General features: G+C 43.6%; 1 long non-coding RNA gene across 2 annotated transcripts in view; it reads left to right on the top strand.

Annotated features, from left to right (window-relative positions):
• The window catches only part of LOC138567408 (uncharacterized), a 36,148-nt gene extending 15,557 nt beyond the window's left edge, over nucleotides 1-20,591 (top strand). For both annotated transcript variants that reach the window (XR_011302197.1, XR_011302196.1), the window contains one exon: nucleotides 17,133-20,591. This is a non-coding gene — a long non-coding RNA (uncharacterized lncRNA). The remainder of the gene's footprint in view (nucleotides 1-17,132) is intronic.
• Nucleotides 20,592-21,664: the final 1,073 nt, after the last annotated feature.

The following is a 21,664-nucleotide window of genomic DNA, read 5'->3' as shown; positions in this document are numbered from 1 at the left end:
ATAGGTGCTGCCAAATTTGTGAGCACCTTTGACCTCACCTCAGGATATTGGCAAATAGCTCTGACGGACCATGCCAAGGAAAAGACGGCGTTCTCAACACCAGAGGGACTCTACTAGTTTAGGATCATGCCTTTTGGGTTGAAGAATGCCCCTGCCACCTTCCAGAGATTGGTCAATCATGCTCTCAGTGGGCTGGAAGCCTTTTGTGTGGCTTATTTAGACGACATTGCCATCTACAGTTCCACTTGGGAAGAGCACTTGACACATCTGGGTAGAGTGTTGATGGCCTTAAAAAGGGCTAACCTCACTATCAAGGCCACCAAGTGCCAGATTAGCTCAGGGGAAAGTCATGTATCTTGGTCATGAGGTAGAAGGGGGTCAAATCCAACTTCTCCCCAGTAAGGTACAGGATGTACAGGACTGGGAGACTCCCACTACTCAAACCCAGGTGAGAGCCTTTTTGGGCCTCCCTGGGTACTATCGCAATTTCATGGCGGACTATGGAACCATAACTGCCCCACTGACAGCTCTGACTTCACCCAAGCAGCCTAGGAAGGTTAATTGGACTGAAGACTGTCAGAGGGCCTTTGATGGCTTGAAAGAAAGTCTGTGTCGGGCACCCGTGTTGTGTGCGCCTGACTACAGCCGGCTCTTTATCGTCCAGACGGATGCCTGCGACACCGGAATTGGAGCTGTCTTGTCCCAGTTAGATGACAAAAGGGAGAGAACATCCTATCATATTCATCAGTAGACAACTCAAGGGTAGAGAACTTAGGTGGGCTACTGTTGAAAAGGAATGTTTTAGTACAGTTTGGAGCCTTAGGCGTTTTAGGCCCTACCTTACGGGGTCTACCTTCAAGGTCCACAGATCATAAGCCCCTGAAGAGGCTTATGCAGATGAAGGGTGAAAACCCGAAACTGCTCAGGTGGTCCATTAGCCCGCAAGGGCTAGACTTTACCATAGAGAACAGACCCGAGAAGAGTCACGATAATGCAGATGGCCTTTCCAGAAGGTATGTTGACCGTCTGGATGAGGGTGTCTATCCCGTGGGAGATTAGGCACCCTCCACCTCAGTCTGGGGGGGGCGACTGTGATGCTTGAAATGCATCGGAGGGACAGGGCCTCCGTATCCTTGTCCTTTACTGCTTTTTATCGTGTGTTCTGTCGTGTTTTCCGCACAGGAGTTCATGTGGGACTCCTGGAGGTGCAGCTCTCTTTCTTTTGGTTTGGTGAACAGACCCGTGGGATACCCTTATGGCACCCATGGGTGGGGGTACAACCCTGTGCCCCTAGTGTATGTTTTTGGGCATCTGTGGGTGGCCCGCAGAGCAGGGTATGGGCTGGTGGCAGCTCCATGCTGAAATTGACAGGTGCGCGGAGTATCCTCCATTTTGGGATACCCGGCCCTGCCATTGGGATCAGTTGATTCCTGATGGAAAACAAGATGGCCCGTGGCCTCTTGCTTTCTATTACCCATTACCTTGTTTTCCCAAAGTCCTGGGAAGCCCTGACTCTTTCCCTTCCCCCTGACTGGCTGTTGGGTGGAAATGCCATATATGGTGTTGTTGTGAAAGCCCGGCCGGACTAGCTGGAGCCTTCCCGGTGATGTATGTTGTGGGTACCTCCTGTGGGTGGGACCTGGGTGAATAGAGTGTGTGACGAATATGCATTCTGTGTTGTGGGTATCTAGTATCTGGTGGTTGACACAATGACTGAGACAACACTGCCCGAAACCGGTATGAATGCAACTTGGAGTGTTGAATGGCTCGGTACTTGTCCCAATACACATAACTTGTTGTGAGTGTCTGGAGAGAAGTGAATGGCCTGAATACCTTGTGTGCCTGATTGGCTGCCTGCCTGCATGAATGCCCGTAGTCGTGATTGGATGCTTGAGTGTGACCCAGCAGAATGAATGGGAGATCAACAGTATATCTGGGGACCTCTCACTGCTAGGAATTGTGTTCAGAAGCTGAAGTCCACTACGACGAGTAACTGGATTAACTGACGCTTGACCTTGAAGCGCTGCTGGACGAGAAGAATTGCTGTTGCTCTCCGTCACAATCTGAAAGCTGCTGTGCCTCCAAGGACTGACCCAGAGAGGACCTGGTAAGGCGCCCTCTTCCCGAGCTACGAGGGACCATTGTGCACAGCTGATCTTTGCCAACGCTCCCTGGTAGACAGACCTTCGACAGGCTGCCGACCCGTTATGGGGACTGCTGCGGAACTCCAAGGAGAAGCACTCGGACTGTTGTCCGCCACTGTCGACGACCGCCGTCGCCGACCGGAGCCGCCGTGCTCCCGTTTGCCTAAGGACTTCCATTGATCATCGGACGCTCTCGCCTGCATCGTCATCCGCTTGTCTCCCGCTGGAGAAGGCCCGACCATCGACGCGCCGAGGAGCATCCACCGGTGGGTTTCCCGGGCACATAAAGACCACAGAGACGCCGAAGACTCGACGCCCTTGCTGGGCCACAGTTCATCATTTTTTTGCGGTCCAGAACTATCGTCGCCGAGGTACCCCGCACGCCTCCTCCTTGCAGGACGCCAACGGTATGTCGTCGACGAGCACCGCTAGGAGCGAAGCTGTCACTTCCCTGCCGTAGTTTACCCTGTTTACCGTCGGAAGTTCAACAACCTGTGACTCCTACCTTAAAGGGAGGGCACTCAAGAAGGGCCGTCGATTCCCCGACACCGAACGCCAAGTTCCCCGACACCTCTTGACGATCCATGGCTCCCGCCTGAAAGGGAGGCACTCAAGAAGGATCGGTCGACGCATCGTCGGGGAACTCTACTCCACCAGGTACATTGGGGGGGGTAAAACCTTAACAGAAAGAAGTGAGACTATTGAACATATGGACTGGGCTTGTGTGATATATCTTTATTTACAGGTTGCCCAGGTGGGGGGGGGATCTCCACTCAGAACTGCGCCTAGCAGTAGGGGTCAGTGTTCTGCCTATTGTTCCAACCATTTTACGTTCCTGCCTATCTCTATTGCTGGTTTCCTCGTTATTAATCTGTGTGACATTTTAACCGTACAGTTGATGCACTTTAACAAGATTTGTTAACCTTAGTGGTACCACTTTAGAATTGTAGGTATTTATTATTGACTTCCGAGTACAAAGTGCGTTATTGTGATTTTGTACATACCTTTGAATATTAATTATATAAAGACTGTGTTTTCAGTAATACAGTGTGTGGACATTCCTTTGTGGGGGTTCGGGGACTACACTGTACTTAAGAACCAGCCCGCATCACCTCCTGAGAAGCTAGGCCTTGATTGCTCGTCCATTGCTACCTTATAGAGAATCTTGGCTGGGGTCCGCTGTGCCTCTCCTCTACCATATAGAGAGCAGAAGTACAGACACCCCCTACCAGTCTTTACAATAGGTCTACAGTTAGTTGGTATGTTGGGAACGAGGGTAGTTTTTTTAAATAAAGTTAGGACCAAGCATCTTTCAAATTGGTCGCGACCGTACTCTTTTCAAATGAAGCGTTGATTATTGTAGTGATGTAAGGCGCAAGTACTTCTGCAGCCTCTTTGATAATTGTTGCTGGGCAGATGTCCCCTTGACATCTCAATGGTTTAAGGCTATTTATTATTTCCTCTACTTATCTGATAGAGACGGGGGTAAACTCGAATGGGCTGCAGTGAGTTGAAGAGGAGGCTATCAATTGTATATTGTCTGGCAGACTGAGTTTTTTTTGTTTCGATTTTTGTTTGTAATAGGGCAATTTTATCATGAAGTGCTTTTTGTATGTTTGAGCACCAGGTTGCATCTTTAGTGCAAGTTTCTGGTGGGGGCGCAGGGGACTCTAATTCTCTGAGGATGGTAAATAGTTCTTATGTTCTATAGTTAGCCTTTGTGATTCTGTCATTATAGGTGTTCCTTTTTGTCTGGAGTATGGCAGTTTTGTAGCTGATTTGAGGTAGATCCTTATCCTCTGCAGGTGCTTACCTCTGGGACTCTGGAAACTTCTCAAGGCCTTCCTCTTCTCTTTGTTTTTCTCTCTCCCTCTCCCCTACTTCCCTCCTTCTTTTTTCTTCCTAACATGTGCAGTTTGCTGACTGGTCGCCTGGTGCACCTCTAGAGCCTCACTTGTCCCAGGTTCCCCCTCCATTCCTGCACTTGCCTGCAGACCTCTGCACTCTGCTTGGCACTACTGCACTCGGAATCACTCCATCTGAGGGGCAACCACTTTGCACTTAACGCAGGCCCTTGCTGGACTCGGCACACTTGTGCCCCCCTCCCTCGCACTTCCTGTCTGCGCATCTGCATGACCTTGAATGTACTAGGCCTAGCCTAGCAAGTCCGTCTGTCCTGTTCTCACTCTGTCCCCCTCCCTTGCTTGGTTGTACCTGAAATACTCGAGCATAGAGTATTAGTGTTGACCAACCACCAATCAATCTGAAATATTGCAAAGCCTAGTACGATAGCTTATTGTTCTGCATGTCCCCCCAGTCCCCTTACTCTCCCCACTCTTTATCATGCACTAGCACTATCTGACAAGTTGTTAGGCATAGTATGGTAGTTTATTGATTGTATGCCCTCCCCCCGCCCCTTCTCTCATGCCTCCTGTCATGCACTTGCACTGGTAGACATGCCTCTGGCCTAGTATGCTTGTTATTTTTGTTAAGATCATTTGGAATCTTAAAGACCTAATGATAGCTTTATTCCCCTGTTCCCTTCCCACCTTGAAGCACTTCATCTGTGTATAAGCGCTTTATAAATAAAGAATTGCAATTTCAATTACTATTTCAAAGCGGGATTTGCTCCTGTTGGATGCTGCAGCGATGGTGGTGGAGTAGTAAGCATCTTTGGCCTCTGTAATTATAATCCTACATTTCGCACAGGGAGGTTTGAGGTTGATGAGATCTCCAGTTTTATGGTTTTTGCACCACAGATTCTCTAGGGCTCTGATTGAGCGTTTTCCAGAGAAAAGCTCTGGGGTTTACCAAGGGGTGGGTGGTTTCGTCTTAGCAGGGAATGTAAATAATTCTGTCTGGGTCAAGACATTTCCTGTGGTGGGAAATCTACAAAGTTTACTTCTAGATCATTGACCAGGAAAGTTTTGAATGAGCAGCAATGAGTGAGGGGGTGTTTAGCCTGACCTTGATTGGTCGTAGTCGAATGGGTGATTGACAGTGTGATGGTAGAGTGGTCAGACAAGTCGAGAGGGATATGGTCTGTGCAGGTGATGAAGGCATGATGACAAGAGGTCTAGTGTGTTGCCTTTGTTGTGCATCGAGGAGAGCACAATTTCCTTATAACCACTAAAGTGTGGGAGTGGGTGGAGCCTATAATGATTCTTTAAAGGAACTCATTACGAAAATACTCGCTCATGGCACTTAAGGGATTAAGGTCCATTAATCCGGTCGGGGCAAAAAGCATGCTTTGAGTTTGGTTACCAGCGTGAGACTCGGGGGGGGGGGGGGGGGGGTGTTAAATTCTATGAGATAGACATTATTAATGTGTACAAATTTGGCAGAGGAGAGTATACTGAAGATTTTGTTACTGAAAGAGTCACTCCTTTGAAGTGGCATGTAGATACAGTGGAAGGTGATTGATTCCTTTTGACATAAAGGGAACCGGCAAGCAAGTCATTCAAAATAGCTTGTCCTGGTAGAGGGGATGATGGAGCATATAGATGCTTATTACCACTCCTGGCCGGTTGGCATGCCGGTTGACATGTCCGATACTGTAGACTGGGCGTAATAGAATGTCAAATGGGGGTAATATGGCCAAACCATGTTTCAGTGATGAAGAGGGCATCAAGGTTGTTATACGAGATGAGGTTGACAATCTCTGTGGCGTGAGCGACTGCTGAGTGAGCAATGATCAGCAAGGTGGGGCATGTGCCCATAGTCCATAGGTGTTGGATGGGGACAAGGGCGATATTGATCTTTACTACGGTATCTGGCTGGAGCCACCAAGGGTGCTTGACCATTTGAACCCTAGCTAGAGGGGTTAGACTGTGGAGAGAGGAGACACATGGTTATGTCTTTTGGTAAGCAGTAGTAGCAACTACTTTGTATGTGAAATGCGGGATAGTGTGTTTGACCCTTTGCCCTCTCAGACCTGAACATGCACAACCAGGTGAGGTCCTTGTCTTTGTCTGTCCGTCCTTTGGTGAGGACACCAACCATGATGATGCCTAAAGAGGACACGTGAAATGGTGGTGGGCCTGAGTAGCTGAGATGGGGGACTGGTCACTTGACCAGCAACCTCCTCATTGCTGTCTGCTTTAGCAGGCCTGGAATCCTCAAGTAGATGCTTGGAATGCATGAAAACTGGGGGTTGGTGGAGAAACCGAGTAGCAGGGCCTGGTAAAGGGACCAGCAGGCTCTTCAATGATATCTGTCTGGAGCTTTCATGCATAGTAATATCCTACCCTATATCGGGGAGGCCTACAGCACCATGCAGTAACATGCAGTTCTCATTTCTGTAAGTCTTAGTTCATGTGTGTAGTACTTGTTCTGTTTGTAACAAAGGGGACAGCCTAGAGATGTTTAATTGGTCTTCAGTGTATCATTGCATGCTATTTGCATTTTCCTCTTGCTACTGCCACACCTAGCCCCTCCAGCACAGAGATCCAGCACGGTAAACGACTACTGGAAATTCCAACAATACAGGGATTCACTACTGCCACACTAACATGCATTGTCTTTTTGGGCAAAGACTGAGCTGCACTCCACTGTAGTACACTGATCCACATCCTCACCCAAAGTATTACTGTCTGCATGGTACAGAATAGTTTGTAGTATGCTTGCTCTCTGGCATGCCCAAAGTCGAGTGGGGGTGTTGTATGTTAAGATTAGCTTGACTAAGTAAACTAGCTAGTTGCATGTATCCTTTCATATGGACATCTTGTGTTGTGTCTAGAAGAAGCCTTATTTTCATGCTAAATTGCATCAACTAGCAAGGATGAGCTTTTTAAGCAATGTATAGAGGTATTGCCAAGCGGATGGGTGTTGCATGTCCCCTTACCCCAACTAAAAGTGTACAATAGCTCAAAAGAGCAAATCGTTGAATAATAACTGCATAAAACCATATGATTTTGTTTCATTAATATTTTTCAACTGTCATTTCCTCAGAAACCTCTAGATAATTTAAATCATTAAATCCTGCTCTTCCTCCTCACAGAAACTTCCATCCAGGCACTCCACTTGCACTTCCACTAGCCTGCCTCTTAAATATTGCTCTCTCAGGTGAATAATAGATAATTTCACTTAGCAAGTCAGACCTTATCACAGGATAACTCCTTCCTTGAAATGCAGCAGAAATGACAAGCAACCAACAGTGCTGCCACTCTCGGCCGCTGGCCACCTCCTTCTCTCTGCCATCAAGAGAAGCATACCATGCCAGTGCTTGCGTTTGTACCTCCTGAGGGAGTGTCAGTACTACTCATATTCAAAAAACAACAACTCTGTGTATCCTAGTTGCCGTAGGGTATATAGAATTCTTTGATTTTTTTAGTCATGTCGTGTTTGTGGCATGAAGCAATGTAAACAATGCAGGGGACCCATACAAAAGAAGTCATTCGTACAGATGCCGTGGGAAAATCACCAGACTCCTTGTATGCCAATCCACTTGAAAACAGTTGGATCAGAGGATCTCAGCGGTCAAGTCCTAATTCAAAAGTGGGGGAACCAATACCAATTGAATGTGGTGTCACCAGAAATTAGCTTAAGAAGGAGTCCTCTGAAAAAAGTGGGGAGGCTTGTGAAAAAGTGGGTGACTCCATCCACCAGTAATCAATGGTTAGAAAAGTATAGTTTGTGTTTGGCTGAATCATCTATATATCCTTTGTGAGCAATTCGGAATAAGATGTACCAAATGGCAACCAGTATTTCAGGATCAGACTTAAGTAATGGCAGGTTCTAATTGTTCAACATTTCTATTTTTTATCAATTAACCTTTTTGCATAGCTAAGAAACTGCTCCACTTTTTGCTTTAAGAGTAGTACAATGAAGTTGTTGCATCCATTAATTATCCTACATCCCGTGTAACAATATTTTTATTTAATTATTAATTTGATATAGTTTAAATTTAAATAAATTATACATATAAAACAGAATAGAAATACACAATTTTAAACTTACAAACATACAAATGTAATAAGTAGAATAGACTGTTTAAAAATAAAAAATAAATTGAAATAAGCCTAGATATACTTAATCCAGTCTGTCATTTGTTAAAATATCTTTACATATCCATAATCAATAAAAACGTCTAAATTCATTTTGAAAGAAGAATCTCAATAAAATAAGATATAGGTATCAAGGCCCATCCTCTATTCAGCCTAAACCAACCTGAGAATTGGTGGTCATTCTCAGCATACTAAGAATTCATACCATGTCCGACTGTTGGAGCATATTACGTAATTAAGCTCTATTAATTGACCTAGGCGCTATACATTTCCCATTTCTTACTTCTCATTGATTTCTCAATAGCCTTATAGGAGACTTCCATCCTCAGTCACTTCATCAGATAAGCTGTCTCTAAGATTGTTCTAGGTCTTATATGTTCAAATGTTTAGATCTTAATGCCCAACAGACTTTGAATCTTCATCCAGACTTTGTATAAGGAGAAATACATTTTGAAATTAGTGGTGTTAATGCTGTTATACCAAAATAGATTCTCCCCAATACTTTCCAGATTATGTACGTATTTTCCATAATGTAATTGATATGTACTTTGCATATCAGACCATCTAGTTAAGAGGTGCTCAGCTTATTTTTACATATTCTACAGTCGCGGTCCTGTGAAGATATTTAATCAATTATATCCATCACTCTAAGAACAGGAAGATGAGCCATTCTCAATAGTAGGATAAAACGGCAAAAGTCTCACGGATGGGCACTGTTCAAATATGGTTGGGGACTTTTGAACGTGCATAAGACGTATGTTACAAACTAATATGTTTTCAGACTACTGAGGTGAGCGTAATTTTTGAGCCAATACCAAAGTTCAATATGTTTGATCAGTGACCGTTGCATTCCTGCTGTTTCATTGCCCCATCTCGGGTCCACCAAATTTCTTTATAGAACTATTCGATTGACTCCTTCATACGACAAAATGTACTTTCCTTCTGTGTCTCCTGTAACCTAGTGGCCAACAGAGCATTTAAAAAAAAAAAAATTTGATTGTGTTTACCAAAAACCATTTGGTTTTAACAAACGCGTAACTGAATCTTGTCCTTATTGACATTGACCATCTGTTTACATTTCTGTTATCGTCACAGGCCATTTGCTTATCATTTTTCTTCTCTTTGTGCTGTCAGCATGAAAGCATGTTGCAGGATTTTTGACCATGAGGTTTTTTGTCCGCTTATTAGGCGTGGCCACCATGCCTCCTCCTCCTCGCGAAGAGAAGAAGGTTCCAGGACAGTTGACAAGCAAGATTGTATCATATTTTTTAATACTAAACACGATGTAAGTAGGTGTCTAACTGATTCCACGGCCTCCGCGTCTTTGCAGAGCCTGCAGATGTTTGTTGAGCTGATGCCTCTAATGTGTAAGATCTCATAAATCGGGAGTAAATTCAGCCTCGCTTTTATAAAAAGCTGTCTCAAGGATCTGCTGGGAAATTTTTTATAAATTGCCCCTGGATCGTTGTGTTTCCTTTGCTGGGGCGGTAGATGGCTCAGGAGTTTGTTCTTTTCAGCCATCCAGCATCCGGCACTAAAATACTACAAAACAAAAGTTATTCCATGGCTGACATACGGTGTTGAGGCTATGCCCATGCTCCCAGGCAAAATCTGGCCAACGATCAAAGCCTTTTTCTGGAGATCATTGCTCTTGGTCCGCAAATCAACCTCACTAACGGCAATTAGGAAAGAACTGGGGCTAATCTCTCTGAAAGCCGTAGTGGAAAACACAGCATGTCTTTATATAGAAAAATCTTTCTTCCAGACTCACCAACCCCGTAAAAACTGATGGCGACCGAAATCAAAACGGGGGGCTCAAAAATGTTAACAGCATGGGCTACAAAAAAAGGAACAACTAGAATCAATCGCCTGCTCACAGGAAGACCTGCTCTCAAATCCGCTTAAAATAAAAAGGTTAGAGGAACTGAGCCATTGTAGACCATCTTTGTCCTAAGGATGTCTGTTCATCCCCTCCTCTACACCCCATGACTCAAGGAGGGTGCACTTACTTACTCCAATACACTGTCGGCATGCTCCAGTTTTCTAACAGACTCTTTGGTATAGAACACAAGAGAGTGGCCTATTTTATTATTTCCATTGACTGTTTTCAGGTCAAATTATTTTTTTCCATGTGGTCTTTCTTTTACTTTAAAACACAATTTTCCACACAGTTTCCCGTCTCTTAATAATGACATCTTTCCGTCACAGTGCCGTTCCTTCTCAAGATAATAGCCTACCCGCAAATCCAGTGCTATCTCGAATCTAACCAACTCCTCGGTGTCCGCCAATCTGGGTTTAGGCCACATCATGGCACTGAAACAGGCTTGATTGACCTCAAGACCCAAATTGACAGGCTTAATGACAAGGGAAACACGGCCATGCTACTCCTCCTTGACCTATCGGCGGCCTTTGACCTGGTGGACCACACAGTATTGTGTAAACACCTGGCATCGGCGGCCCATTTCTCAAATGAGGCCATAGCTCGGGTCCAATCTTTTTTGAACATCCGCACCATAAGAGTCGTTTCCACATCGGCATCAGCAGATCACATTAAAATACCTTATGGAGTACCCCAAGGCTCTTGCATCTCGCCGACTATGTACAATATATTTACCAAGCCCCTGTTTGACAAATTGTACAGACTGGGAGTCACCTACACTAATTATGCAGATGAAACCCTGATCCTCATTCCCCCTTTGGGCAATTTTGTCTCTGATATGGCCTTGGTAAATGAAATATACCTCATCATTCAGGCTTGGATGGCCAATCATGGCCTCTGCCTGAATTATGACAAAACTGAAATCTTACTCCTCAGTTCTGCTACTAACCTAAAGATCAAACCCAACTACTCTTCATTCAACATTGACGGCAACATAATCACAGTTGCTAAAGTAGTGAACACATTAGGTTTTCACCTCGGCTCTACCCTTACGCTGAAAAAACGGGTACATTCTCTAGCATCCTCTACCCCTACACCTGCAAGATCATCGGGGCATGCTGAGCATTCCTCACTCAAGCAAGCTGCATCATTCTTGCTAACGCCTAATACTCTCTAAACTTGACTACTGCAATGCATTGTATTCAGGAGCCAACAAATGCAATATTGACAAACTGCAAACTTTGCAAAATAACGCCCTGAGACCTGCCCTGAGACCTGCCCTCAATCTACCTACTAAAGAACACACCTCTAAGGTAAGAAGAGAACAACAGTGGCTAAAAATTAGCAACAGGATTTCTCTAAAAATAGCCTCACTAATATATAAATGCCTCAATAATGCAGGTCCCCCCTACCTTACAGCGAGAATAGTAAGAAGAACATCGTCCATCCTACCAGAGCCTCTACTTCCTACTGCCTACTGACACCAAGATACAGGCTGCAAAAAAACAGGCGGTGGTAGCTTCCGGGTTAAGGCAGCCTAGTATTGTAACTCTCTCCCACTTGACATCAGAATAGACCAATCCTATCACAGCTTCAGATGGAATATTCTCAGATAGCTACACTCCAATGACTCCTAAGATTCACTGTGACCTACCCCGGCCCCTGAACCTTGCCTGGACACTAACGTCGATGATTGTACATATGTATATTGACGCACAAGATTTGCTCTACTATTTATTTGCAAATTTTGTCGTCCTCATGTACCCTGTGTCTTTCTTTTGTAACTAAGCTTAAGTATCCATGTATTCTTTTCTCTGTTGCGCCCAGCTACCTTTGGCTTTGGTGTGCTATACAAATTAATAAACAAGAAAACAAACAATACATTTTGCATGTACACTGTGTTACTTAGATACTTGCCATTTTCTCCTTCACTGTCACCTTGATAAAGCACTGGGGCATGGAATGCTTTTTTCCCACCTTTGCAGTATGCAGCAGCTTCTATCCTGAACCCTTCTACTATGTTCCATGAAACCTTGTCAGAACTGCCTGAAAGCACCTTCCGAAGACAAGTGAGAGGAACCCTTCGGGGGACTGTTTGAAATGTGTAATCACACGCTAGCTGTGCCAGGTGGCAAAGGTGTAGAGTCTTGGCATCCTCAGGTGATCTTTCTGCCCTTTGGTACAAGTAACACAAAGTAACACAAAAGCAAACACTGGCTAAAGAGATTGGATACTTTCTCATGTAGGTCCAAGTGACCTTCTTCACAATGGATCTGGCCATTTTCCTGTTTTGGATGTTTGTATGTTTAAATAACCAATGCAGGTTGGCATGGCATGATTTGATTATATTGCTATCTTGGTCAGCTGCTTTCCAGGCTCCAGCCACATATCTCTGTTTGTTCAAGTGCTGACATTTAGTATGGTGCTTCTAGAATTACATCACTTCACATAATAATCTGTAACTACTACCCTTTTCAAACCATGAACATGCACAGTATTCTGAATGTGACCTCTCATGATTATGGGTATAAATAGTGAGTAACCATTGTGAAGCTTTCAGAGTACTCATAACTTTGCCGCTGTCCATTTGATGTTTACATCACATATCCATGAGTGCACAGTAAGGAGTTGCATGTCTGAGTGCTGGATGTACTGGAGAAGAAGTAGTAACATGGCAGTTAAAAAAAAGAGGGTACTACGGGTGTGTATGCCATTGGAAATCCACTGCAGGGTAGCTTCAGGTACCTCCTACTAAATCATTGTTTTGTCCATAAGATGCATTTCCTAGTCTATGGCAGTCAAAATGGGTTTTCCGGTATCCTGCCATTAAATATGGTGGGATTCTGGCAAACAGACTGACCGTTACCAGTGCCTGATACCCCAGTATTACGTGGATATTACAGGTACCGCCAATGGCAGTCATTCCCTATTCTATGTAGTCACATAGGGCTCCAGGGGGAATTACCAGTATTACCAGCAACAGTATTTCCAGTGCCAGTAATTTTGGCTTTTTTTTGCTGGTGGGGCCCTGATTTACCTCCAGCTCTCGTGGTAAATGAGGCAACCCCCCCCCCCCACGAGCCAACCTGTAGTTTTTCAATGTGGGAAAAGTGGTGGTAATGGAATGCTACCACTTTTACCGGCTGTCTTCCGGCACCGCCACACCCATAATGACCCCCAATGACTGTGACAAAATGTCTGCCTCTACATGAGCACACCAGAGTCTTTTGTTTTTGTAAACATCATAGATGCAGTAAACACTCGGCATTTTCTGAGACCTATTGTCCATGGGTAAAAGGTGGAAAGCAAACTGACTAGGAATGGCCTGTACCTATGCTCCTACTTCTTTTAATGGCTGCCCTCATTCAAAGTGGGTAGACACTATGACAAGGCCAATCACCTGGTCTTGTCAAGAAAGGTGAAGAAACCCCTCTCTGCCGGGGGTGGGTGGCCCACCAGGGAGTAATCAATGGATAGCCCTGCACCTGAGGCTGATGGTGGCAGTCGAACAGGATCCAACATCCTGCCCTCATGCCAGGTTGTTTCTACACTTTCCACCTTTGTCTCATGCCATGCCTCAATGAGATCCCCTTCAGTCTTCTCTTTTCTTTCCTAGCGACATCACACTCAAAGGCTACTGGACAGCTGTCAGGAGCACAAACCAGAACACCACGGTACACCCTGCGGGACTCGTCAGTCAACTGACACCAGATACAGACCTGCTCCGAGAGAGGGAAGATGTGGCATCTTCACTGCGTGGCAGCCCAGGAAGCCATGCAGTACTGCCATGCCAATGTGCCGAACAACTCGAACCACACTTAACAATCCTAGACCACCAGTTACTGATGCAGGCTAAAAGGCTACATCCAGGGCTTGCGCACTGAAAAACACAGGAAAACCCCACGCTCTGGACCGGGGTATTAGTGTACCAGAGTGTACTGAAAAAATGTCCAGAGGACGTTTTTATTTTTTCAAATGTATCAAAATGTATTTACTTAGATACATTATTTCTGCATATGGAATTTATCACAAGCAATTTCACACAAACATTGCCTACTTTGTCAGGCAAAGGCATTATTCGCACAAATGTAATCATTCATACTTTAACCACTCATACCAATGACAGTCATTCATCCACACCACAATAAAAGTAAATCCGAAAACTGATTCAGAGTTTATGTAATGAACCACTCTGATTGTCTGTACATAATCTTGCTATTTCATAGCACATGAATTGTATCTGATCACAATTGTACAAGATGTGATCTCTTTAACAGGGAGGATCTAGTCAACAAACTATAACTGATCACATCCCAGAATGTTCTTCTCAACCGGTTTTGACGTTAAAATAATGATTGAAACAGCGTCTTCATCAGGAGAAATAGTAGATGCAATATAGGAACTGAAAAAAATAGAAAAAGTATACCAAATTATTGCACTGCCCACTACTGACGTTCACAAATACTAACTAACCCATCCTTCCAACATACAATTGTCACAAATTAAACAAGCTAATAAAATAAAACACATCATTAAAGTAAATCTCAAAGTGTTCCTAATGTTCCAGAGTGAAAAAGAAAAAGGAAGGGTTTGTGAGGCCCAAAAAAACTAAGTCCAGAAGACTAAGTCCAGAAGACTAAGCAGAACCTTCACCATGGCCACAACAGAGTGGGACACCACCTGCATTAACTGCCTCCAAGTGCAAAGAAACTATTACCACTGTACTAACCTGACAAGATACGGTCATGTGCTCTCAGCGCTCAAAATCATGGGCACCCCTTAAGTTAAATTCACAATATGTCTGGATCTGAAACAACAATGTTTATGCTTACTGTGCCAGAAACTGTCAATCATGAACATTAATGCTGCACATAGTTATGATTGGATAAATTAAAAGGAGTAAGTAAGTTTTTTTTATTATAAACAAGGACTAACAACCATTGAAGTTACTAGTAAGAACGATTGTGATTAAATGAACATTAGTAAGCTATCATAAATACTCACCCTAGATCAAAAAAGCAATTGGGTGCAGCATAATGGAGCAAGGAAAGGCCCTGATGATGTGCCTGGAAAAGACTTGATGGTTGTGTATGTCAGGCCGTCAATTCAGAATGTCTATATGGAGGCAAAGCAAAAGAAACTGACGTGGTGGTGCCAAAAGTCTGAATTAAATAATATAAGTTGAAATCCAGGTGGCTGCAATAGCACACTCCAAATCTCTGAAATCAATTGATCAGCCCATGGCACAGTGGCGTTTTAATACTCCTGAACAAGACTTGATTAGGGCACAAAAGGAGGATCTTATTTTAGGCCCATTCTACAACCACTTGCTAGATGCAGAACAAAATCCTCTGACTAAAGAGGACTGCAAAGGGAAAGAGGAATTGAGGGTGCAATAAAAAAAAACAAAAAGATAATTAGTTTACAAGATGGGCTGATGATTAAAGAATCCATGACAGGCCAAATGCAATGGGTAGTGCCTTGAAATTTTAAAAGATCATGCCTATTGGCCAGACATGTCACATTATTTAGAACTCTACACAAAAGGATGTTTAGTGTGTGTGTGTGTGATTTCGGCTTGCTTTCCCAACTCACGGAGCACAAACTAATGAAAAGAGGTTTGACATTCCCATGGTCCGATCTGAACGTCGATTTTGTAGGGCCTGTGCAAAGATCAGCAAGGAGAAACAGGTATATGTCGACAGTCATTTTTTTAATGTCCAAATGGGTGGGTTGTATTCCAGCCCAAGACTGCAGTGCCCAAAATGTGGCTACTTTGTTATTCAATCATCTCTTTTCAAGATTTGGTTTACCTCAGAAAATAGATTCTGACTGTGGAAGTCTTTTCACTAGTGAAGTAAGGAAAAACATGTGGCACACCTTGGAAGTGAAAATGAACGTGCACATTTCCTACCGGCCCGCCTCTTCAGGGGGAGACGAATGGTGTAATAGATCAATAGTTGACATGTTAAAAATGTTTGTAGCTGAAGCAGGATCTAATTGAGATCTGTGACTTCCTATCAGCCCCCACCAAATGTTGACAGTTATAAAAATGGTTTTGCCACAATACCTACTTGAAAGAACAAATGAACAGGTGCTTGTAAATGCATCCACGAATATGTGGAAGAACTGAGAAAGCACTTGCAATGTGCTTTTGCATTAGCGCAGCAAAACTTGGAAAAAGTTGCTGACAGTCCTAAGTCATATTACGAAAGACATCTGTGAGAAAATATGAAGTAGATGACCAGGTGTATATATATTAACTTTTGCAAAAGGTAAACATAAAAACATCAAATGACTTGCATCATGGTGCAGTCCATTTGAGATTGTAGATAAGTATTCAGTTAACAGTGGAACAATTTGTCAATTTTATCGAGATTAAGCCCTACCACCCGAAGCATGAAGTTAAAAGGCTAGAAAATATTGGAGAAATCAGGGAGTGACAAATGTAGGTATGTTCTGAAAATAAAATATTTGTATGTCAAATAGACACACCTGTATACCTGCTATGGTGTAAGTATTTTGAAAAATATCAAATTGGAGTGTGCGAAGTCAAAATGAGAGCTACATCGGGTGGGTAATTTTGTATATCTTTATAATGATATGTGAGAAAAGGAGGGATGAAACGGGTGAGTACATAAATGGAAATATGAGACCTAAGTGTTTGAGAAGTAAATATATAAACAAATAACTAAGAGAAAGGGGTATTGTACATAGATAAACCATTTCAAAGTATATGAACATAAATATAAATGATGAGAAAGGTGGGAAGTAGATTGGGTAAGTATGACTAGATTGGCTGGTATTTTAGATAGAAGTGAATTTGCTTAGTTAAGTTGTATTCTTTTTTCATTAGATGCCGAGTTGAGATTGGTTGTTTTTGAAACATACGCCTGGAAAAATGCTGGTTTATTTTTGTACTTGATCCATGTTATTTTCAGATGGTCCTGAAAAGATGTTCTTGCTGCATTATATTTTATTTTTGTGTATAATCTTCATTTTTATGCATAATTCATTTTTGATTTCAGGTATCTAAATGAAAAGGGGAAAAGTGAATGGATTGATGTACTTGATCCTTTATTTGTCTTTTTCTCTTTGCTTTAGAAATTAACTGATTATCCCGCCAGCACTCAGAGTTGGAGTGCGCCAGATCTTCGGAGGACCCTTGGAGAGGAGTCCACTGGAAAAAAAAAAACCTGGACCTAAAAAGTGAGTGAAGATGTTCACCCCAGAAGGAAATCCTACTTGCTGAGGATGGAGGTTTATTTCACCAAAGACCATTTCCTGAACTAGAGTCTGACTGGATACTCTGACTGAACTCTCGCTTTGGTTTGAAGATTTTTAAACATCATATTTTATTTTATTATTTTTACAGATATTAGGCCTCATTATAATGTTGCTGGTCCGGACACTGGGGTGCCGGTAAGCTCACCGGCACCCTTGTTTCTGTACCAGCAAACTACAAGTCTGCCTGCCCGAGCCACTGTGCCCTACACGTCTGACCCTGCCGGGCCCAGCGACCATGGTAAGCAGCCATGTCATGGTAGAACCAATACCATTACTAACGGTGCCTGTGCTCCCCTGTCCCCACTCCCATAGATTCCCACAGGACTCTATGGGAATGGGGATGAACAAATGTATAATGGCCCAGTGGCACTTGGAAGTCAGGCAGTGGGAAATTATTATGGGTCCTCGGCAACTCGCCGGTAGCACCGGCAGGGTTTGTTTGTTTGTTTGTTTGTTTATTTATTTATATTGCGCACCAGACCCTTAGGTTACCGGGCGCAGCAACAAGTATATGCGAAGCTTACAATGTTACAATGTTATATAGATGAATTTACAATATTACACCATATTGCACAAATTACAAGAATGTACAGATAAAGATTTGCCGTATTTACATGAATGTACAGTTAGCAATATACAGGATTTGCGGTAATAAGCATAAAGGTTGATGTCACGTCAGGGTGCATTGGGTCGGACTACACTTGTGAGTGTTCGGGTGTTAAGTCGTTGTTGGCGATAATGTGTTTGATAAGGTTCCTTCTGAAATGGGGGAAGGGTTGGTCAGCTCTTAGGTTAGGTGGCAGGGCGTTCCACAGGTTAGCAGCTTTCACAGGGAAGCAGGCGCCACCAATTTTGGCGAGTCTGAATCTAGGTACTGCCAAACAATTGGAATTGGCGACTCTCATGGGTCTATTAGAAGTTTTTCTTTTTATTTTGTCCATTAAGTAGCTGGGAGCTGCATTATTTAAGGCCTTATGGGTTAATGAGATCATTTTTAGCTGGATTTTATTCTCCGTAGAGAGCCATTTATGTTGCCGCCTAGTCGAGGAGATATGCTCCCTCTTTTTTATTCCTAATGCAGCTCTAAGAGCATTATTTTGTAGAATTTGAAGTCTTAGGGTAGTGGCTTTATTGGCGCTACTGTATAGGGCATTACAGTAGTCTAGTCGGGAAAGAATTAAGGCTCTAGCCAGGATTAGGCAGCTGGTATTGGACAGGAAGGGCTTGCCTGCTCTGATCAATTTACAAGTGTAGGCAGTAGTGGAGGCTAGGGAGTTTACCTGTTTAGTGAAGGACAGGGTAGAGTCGAGATAGAAACCAAGTGTTTTTACTTCCCTCGAGACTTTAATGGCATTTCCGTCTATGCTGAAGGCTGAGTAATCCGGGCCCAATTTGTTAATATTAGCTTGTGTGCCCAGAATGATCAACTCTGTCTTATCATCATTCAGGCAAAGACCGTGAGTGGCCATCCATGCCTGAATGATGAGATACACTCTATTCACCAACTCCCCATCCCTGCTGTGATCCCCAGAAAGTGGGAAGAGAATCTGTGTATCATCTGCATAGTTAGTGTAGGTGATACCGAGATTGTCCAGATCGTCGAACAGAGGTTTGGTGAATATATTGTAGAGGGTCGGAGAGACGCAGGATCCCTGAGGGACTCCACAAGTAATAGGTATAGGGTCAGCTGCTGCCGAAGGGGAAAAGACTCTCATAGTTCTCTCACTTAGAAAGGATTCTATCCAACTGATGGCTTGGGTGGAGAAGTGAGCGGCAACGTCCAAGTGTTTGCAGAGGACTTTGTGGTCCACAAGATCAAACGCAGCTGAGAGATCTAGTAGGAGGAGGAGGGCTGTCTTGCCCTGATCTCTCAGTTCGTCTATTTGGGCCTTTAAGTCAATCAGGGCTGTTTCCGTTCCGTGTAGTGGGCGGAAGCCAGATTGTCTAGTTCCTAGTAGTTTGTGCAGTTCAAGGTAGTTTTGAATCTGTATATAGGCCACTTTGTCCAGGATCTTTAGTAGAAACGGAACTGTAGTGATTGGGCGGTAATTGGTGGGGATAAGAGGATCTAGAGTTTGCTTTTTAAGCAACGGGAGCACCCAGGATTGTTTTAGATTAGCTGGGATGATGCCTGTAGAGAAGGATGCATTGACCAGTTTGGAGATAAATGGTGATAGGTCTCTGGCAGCGTCTTTTATTAGCTGTGCTGGGCAGATGTCACCTTTGCAGTTGGATGGTTTGAGGGTGAGGATAATTTTTTCAATCTCAAGTGTGGAAGTTTTGGTGAAGGAAAATTTGGTATGTTGAGGCATGTGGATCGCCTTAGGTGGTGACAGTGTAGGGAGTTTAAGCGAGTCTTTTTTCAGTTGAATTTTGTTTTGGAGGGTAGTGATTTTATTAGATAGAGCATATTGGATGTCAGAACACCAGGTCTGATCTTTAGTGCAAGTGTCTGGTATGGCAATAGGTGACTCAAGTTCCTTTAGGATGGAGAAGAGTTCCTTCATGCTTGATTTAGAATTGGCGATACGATCGTTGTATGAGTTTTTCTTAGCCAGACAGACTGCGTTTTTGTATTGACGGGAGATAGATATTAGGTTAGCCTTGTTCTCAGCAGTTGCACATATTTTCCAGTTGGATTCATATTTTCTCTTGGTGAGGCGTAAGGCCTTGAGTTCGGGCGTGAACCATTTATTTGGATGGGCTTTGGGTTTACTTGTGCGCATTTTAAGTGGGGCAATTTTGTCCAAGGTATCAGTCATAATTTTGTTATACTCGTGAACTAAGGTGCCGGGGTCTAGATTGTCAGGCAAGGCGTTTAAGGTTGGAAGAATAGCGGGTATGACATTATCTATTGTCATAATCTTTTTATTTCTTGTGGGGCATGAAGGTGCCATGGGGACGACTGTAGAGGATGGTTGGGAGGTTAGGAGGTCAAAGGACACTAATGAGTGGTCAGACCATGATAAAGGCGAGATAGAGGAGATGACTGTAGTACAGTTAGAGTCAGCGATCCAGTCTAATATTCTACCTTTCGTATGGGTAGGGTTGTTGACTTTCTGGGTTACCACCAGACCCGCAATTACTGATGCCACTGGTATGGACTCATATTTGTTTTGAGCTGATGTTCTTTTTCTTTTTAATTACTTACTTATAAAAAGTACAAACAATAAAAAAATGATATAAAAAGAAAAAAGAAATCAAATAGATCACCAAAAAAAAGAAGAAAATTAAAGGTGATCAGAAGATTAACATATATGTATATCTAAATATATAATAAAATATAAAAACACATCTACAAAAATATGAACAAGTTATATATATATATATATATATATATATATATATCTTTTCTTGTTTTAATATCTATGAACATTACCAATTGCATGTTTGATTTTTATAGCTTCAATTGATTGAATTAACTGTATTAAAGCCAGGATTATTGCATGTTTGTTTTTTCCTGCAGTGTTACGCTCACCTGATTCCCACGGGGGCGTCGATCTGGACTGGCCCGCTGTTGCTTCCACCAGAGTAACACGTAGAGCCGAGATGACAGACTGGACAGACCCACTTAGTTTCGTTTGTTGGACTCGTACGAATATCTTTCTGCAATGGAGAAAGGGAATTAACCTCCCGTAATCTGAGCGTTAACCCGCCTTTCCCACTCCCCTTGTCTGCCCAGAGAACACTCCTGAAGTTCCCGCTTAATCTGAAGTTCCCGCTTAATCTCACCTGAAGATTTGGAAAGATGAGCTCTCCATCCTGCGTCGGGCGCAGGGGCGTGTAGACGACCAGTTATTTCACTGGCGTGGAGGAATTGGTGAGTTCCAGTATTGACTCTTAAGTCCAATTGTTCGTAAGAGTTCAAAAGTCTGATCTTCACTCTGCCAGATTCCTTGCAGGTTGTGGATTTAAACCACCAGAAGAGTTCTAAGTGGCAATTGGTAAGATCCTGGTAGGTCTATTGTGGTTCTCCCCTTTGGGGCCGGGGTACAGCGATGATGCAGAATTAACTGCGCCGACCCGAAATGAGGCGAGTACCCCCCTGTGGTAAATCAGGCAAGTCTTTGGGGTTAGGTAGTATTGTCCTTGTTTTTCCCCTTAGGGGCCGGGGTGCGGCGGTGATGCGGAATTGACTGCGCCGACCCGAGATGAGGTGAGTACCCCTTGTGGTTATCAGGTAAGTCTTTGGGGTGATTTGTATTGTTCTTGTTTTCCCCTTAGGGGCTGGGGTGCGGCAGTGATGCAGAATTGACTACGCCGACCCAAGATGAGGTGAGTACCCCCTTGTGGTAAATCAGGTAAGTCTTTGGGGGTAGTTTGTATTGCCTTTGCTCACCTATCTGTTC

This window comes from Ambystoma mexicanum, chromosome 2p (genome assembly GCF_040938575.1).
Source record: "Ambystoma mexicanum isolate Mex_15411 chromosome 2p, UKY_AmexF1_1, whole genome shotgun sequence".
NCBI classification, from domain to species: Eukaryota; Metazoa; Chordata; class Amphibia; order Caudata; family Ambystomatidae; genus Ambystoma; species Ambystoma mexicanum.
This window is presented reverse-complemented; position numbering and strand designations above follow the sequence as displayed.